The 3,871-nt window shown below is 66.4% G+C and overlaps 1 non-coding gene across 1 annotated transcript in view; it reads left to right on the top strand.

The window, feature by feature from the left end:
- The first annotated feature begins 3,818 nt into the window (after positions 1–3,818).
- The window catches only part of LOC147038138 (18S ribosomal RNA), a 1,907-nt gene continuing 1,854 nt past the window's right edge, over positions 3,819–3,871 (top strand). The window contains exon 1 of the ribosomal RNA XR_015064107.1: positions 3,819–3,871. This exon is cut by the window's right edge and continues 1,854 nt beyond it. This is a non-coding gene — a ribosomal RNA (18S ribosomal RNA).

Genomic DNA, 3,871 nt, shown 5'->3' with positions numbered 1-3,871 from the left:
GGAGAGGAGCGTCAGGGCCAGGCTCCTCAAACATGGACCGAGTGTCGCCCTTAACACGGACCAAGGGGAGGACGGCCGCCTCCTTAAACACAGGCCGGAGAGGAGCGTCAGGGCCAGGCTCCTCAAACATGGACCGAGTGTCGCCCTTAACACGGACCAAGGGGAGGACGGCCGCCTCCTTAAACACAGGCCGGAGAGGAGCGTCAGGGCCAGGCTCCTCAAACATGGACAGAGTGTCGCCCTTAACACAGACCAAGCGGAGGACGGCCGCCTCCCTAAATACAGGCCGAACCGGAGCGCGAGTGTCGCTCCTTAAACACGGACCGAGTGGAGGACGGCCGCCTCCTTAAACACAGGCCGAACAAAATGACACAAAGTGTCAACTGCGAATGTTGTCCATCCAAGGAAGGAGCGTGATGCCCGGCCGGCTCCTTAAACACAGGCCGAGAGTCGCCCCGGACGGTCCGCCTCGCGGCGCCCGTCTGCTCGGATAAAATGACACAAAGTGTCAACTACGAATGTTGTCCATCCAAGGAGGGAGCGTGATGCCCGGCCGGCTCCGAAAACACAGGCCGAGAGTCGCCCCGGACGGTCCGCCTCGCGGCGCCCGTCTGCTCGGATAAAATGACACAAAGTGTCAACTGCGAATGTTGTCCATCCAAGGAAGGAGCGTGATGCCCGGCCGGCTCCTTAAACACAGGCCGAGAGTCGCCCCGGACGGTCCGCCTCGCGGCGCCCGCCCGCTCGGATAAAATGACACAAAGTGTCAACTACGAATGTTGTCCATCCAAGGAAGGAGCGTGATGCCCGGCCGGCTCCTTAAACACAGGCCGAGAGTCGCCCCGGACGGTCGCCTCGCGGCGCCCGTCTGCTCGGATAAAATGACACAAAGTGTCAACTACGAATGTTGTCCATCCAAGGAGGGAGCGTGATGCCCGGCCGGCTCCGAAAACACAGGCCGAGAGTCGCCCCGGACGGTCCGCCTCGCGGCGCCCGTCTGCTCGGATAAAATGACACAAAGTGTCAACTGCGAATGTTGTCCATCCAAGGAAGGAGCGTGATGCCCGGCCGGCTCCTTAAACACAGGCCGAGAGTCGCCCCGGACGGTCCGCCTCGCGGCGCCCGCCCGCTCGGATAAAATGACACAAAGTGTCAACTACGAATGTTGTCCATCCAAGGAGGGAGCGTGAGGCCCGGCCGGCTCCGAAAACACAGGCCGAGAGTCGCCCCGGACGGTCCGCCTCTCGAGGCGCCCGCCCGCTCGGATAAAATGACACAAAGTGTCAACTACGAATGTTGTCCATCCAAGGAGGGAGCGTGATGCCCGGCCGGCTCCGAAAACACAGGCCGAGAGTCGCCCCGGACGGTCCGCCTCGCGGCGCCCGTCTGCTCGGATAAAATGACACAAAGTGTCAACTGCGAATGTTGTCCATCCAAGGAAGGAGCGTGATGCCCGGCCGGCTCCTTAAACACAGGCCGAGAGTCGCCCCGGACGGTCCGCCTCGCGGCGCCCGCCCGCTCGGATAAAATGACACAAAGTGTCAACTACGAATGTTGTCCATCCAAGGAGGGAGCGTGAGGCCCGGCCGGCTCCGAAAACACAGGCCGAGAGTCGCCCCGGACGGTCCGCCTCTCGAGGCGCCCGCCCGCTCGGATAAAATGACACAAAGTGTCAACTACGAATGTTGTCCATCCAAGGAGGGAGCGTGATGCCCGGCCGGCTCCGAAAACACAGGCCGAGAGTCGCCCCGGACGGTCCGCCTCGCGGCGCCCGTCTGCTCGGATAAAATGACACAAAGTGTCAACTACGAATGTTGTCCATCCAAGGAGGGAGCGTGAGGCCCGGCCGGCTCCGAAAACACAGGCCGAGAGTCGCCCCGGACGGTCCGCCTCTCGAGGCGCCCGCCCGCTCGGATAAAATGACACAAAGTGTCAACTACGAATGTTGTCCATCCAAGGAGGGAGCGTGATGCCCGGCCGGCTCCGAAAACACAGGCCGAGATTCGACCCCGGACGGGCCGTCTTCTCCCGGCGCCCGCCCGCGTACGCCCCCCATCCCCGGTCGCCCGTCTGCTCCCGGCGGGCCTCCGAGTACCCCCTCACCCAACTGACCGACTGGCACTCATGACCCGCCTTGGTAGGGCCTCCATCGGCCTCGGCTCGTCCGACGTCGGGTGGACGGTTCCTACCCACTGCGGGTCGCACTCTAGCGCCCCGGCCGCCGCGTGAGCGTGCGCTCCCCGCGCCGCCCCGCAGGCCCCGGCGCGACCGTACTGCGGCGAGACCGAGACGACCCGGTTTGGCATCCATCCCACCTAGCCACGATCCACGGAGGCCGAGCGAGCGGCTGAGTGTCGGGCGCCGCGCGTGCGAGCGTCCGCCGGCCGCGCCGGTCCTTCCGCGAATGTCGTTTCTCAAACCCTCCGGCTTGATAGCGGCGGCACCACGGGAAGCCGTCCACACACACCGTCCGACCTCTATCCGAAAAGCCTTCCCGACCAACCGCGGTCGCGGGGGCGTCTGTCGCTCCGCATCGGGGGGGCGTATGGCTTCCGCGCTACGCGCTGCGGGCTCGGGGGGGCCGCAACGGCTGAGTCTGACTCGGCCGGGGCGCAGCTTCCCTCCCGGCAGTCAGCAATAGTGCCGATCGCGCCTGCCACCAGCCCCCTCCCCGACGGGTTCGTCGGCGCCGGCTGGCCGCCGTCCGCCTTCGTTCCCCGAGGGTTCCCAACCAGCGCCGATCCAACTCCGCATCCTGGCCGCACGCAGTGCGTGCCTCGCGCGGGTAAGTCGCCGGCGCAGCGCCGCAGCTCCCGACCCCCGCGTACGGGAATAGTTGAGGGCCTCAGCGGGCCGCACCGACCGAGTCCGACTCGGGCCGGGGCGCAGATTCCCGCTTGGGTGACCGAACGTTCTCTGCTCGGGCCGGAGGGCCGACGCCCGTCCCCCCCCGTCGTCCCCCACGGACCGCCTCCGAGGCCACCTCGCACGGCTCATCCTCGGCTCCCTACCAATGCTTAATCGATGGGGCCGCCCGGCCGGATTCGCGCCACCCTGTCCACCGCGAGTCTCCCCAGACTAACCCGAGTTACCGCCCAGCTCGCCTAACCTTGCACTCGCTCTGCCAAACGGTCGTGTAGTCGGCGGGCCGTCCTACGGGTCGCCCTCCCTCCCCAAACGCGCGGCGGGATAGCGGCAAGGCGGCGGCGGCGGCCAGCGGCGTCGGGGCGCTCACACCGGAGAAGAGGCGTCTTACGAGGCCGGGCGCAGCTCCCTCTCGTTTACTTGCTGAGTAGCGGCGCTCGAAGGTTCCGCGGCGAGCGCGGCTCATCCCATTGAATGTCCCTGCACCAGGCTCCATCGAAGGGCCGCCCGGCCGGATTCGCACCCCCCTGTCCACCGCGAAGTCCCCTCGACTAACCCGAGTTACCGCCCAGTTCGCCTAACCTTGCATCGCCCCGCCAAACGAGCGAGTTGTCGGCCGTCCTGCGGGTCGCCACCGGCCCCAAACGTGCGGAGGGATAGCGGCAAGGCGGCGGCGGCGGCCAGCGGCGTCGGGGTCGACCTAGCACCGGAGAAGAGGTGTCTTACGAGGCCGGGCGCAGCTCCTCTCGTTTAGGGGTCCGCGAGGGTCGCATTCGAGGTTCCGCGTCCTCGGCTTCGGCTGCGCCGGGTCCAGCCCGATCCATCTCACCCCGCGGCAGCGTCAGACCACCTAGAGCCCCCGCGAACCGCGGCCGGCGTCCGGAAAACAGTCGCGCGAGCCCCCGCTCCGGCGGGCCGGCGAGCGAGAGGCGCTACCCAGCCACCCTCTCTCCTACCTGGTTGATCCTGCCAGTAGCATATGCTTGTCTCAAAGATTAAGCCATGC

Source organism: Syngnathus leptorhynchus, unplaced genomic scaffold (assembly GCF_054491065.1).
Source record: "Syngnathus leptorhynchus isolate UIUO unplaced genomic scaffold, UIUO_Slep HiC_scaffold_86, whole genome shotgun sequence".
In the NCBI taxonomy this organism is placed as follows: domain Eukaryota; kingdom Metazoa; phylum Chordata; class Actinopteri; order Syngnathiformes; family Syngnathidae; genus Syngnathus; species Syngnathus leptorhynchus.
This window is presented reverse-complemented; position numbering and strand designations above follow the sequence as displayed.